At 54.5% G+C, this 367-nt stretch overlaps 1 protein-coding gene across 1 annotated transcript in view; it reads left to right on the forward strand.

Annotated features, from left to right (window-relative positions):
* LOC119590696 (serine/threonine-protein kinase pim-3-like) overlaps nt 1–367 on the forward strand; it is a gene marked incomplete at its 3' end in the record, with an annotated part of 22,884 nt that overhangs the window by 945 nt on the left and 21,572 nt on the right.

Raw genomic sequence — 367 nt, forward strand, 5'->3', positions numbered from 1 at the left:
AAAGTCTCGTTTCCCTCTCGAGAGACATTTTTCTATGACGTCATCACCCATTCAGAGCAGCCAAAACACGATGGCGTCAGTGAAACGACGTGGCACGCTGACGTCACAGAAACAACTTTCCCTCCCCGTCCGTCCGCCCGGCTTGGATTCCGAAACTATGCGGCCGCAAAAACAAAAGCCCTCGCCCCTTCGCCAGCGTTACGGCAACAAGAACACGAGTGAGAAACAAAGAAACAAAGAAAAGCAAGAACAACAAGAACTGTATAACAGCGCGAGGCAAGCGGAGCGCGCCGCCGCGTCCCCACCTGGCCACGAGCTGGAGTCAGCGAGGCATTACGGCCGAGGTTACGTCTATATTTAGCCGTCG

Source organism: Penaeus monodon, chromosome 27 (genome assembly GCF_015228065.2).
Source record: "Penaeus monodon isolate SGIC_2016 chromosome 27, NSTDA_Pmon_1, whole genome shotgun sequence".
In the NCBI taxonomy this organism is placed as follows: Eukaryota; Metazoa; Arthropoda; class Malacostraca; order Decapoda; family Penaeidae; genus Penaeus; species Penaeus monodon.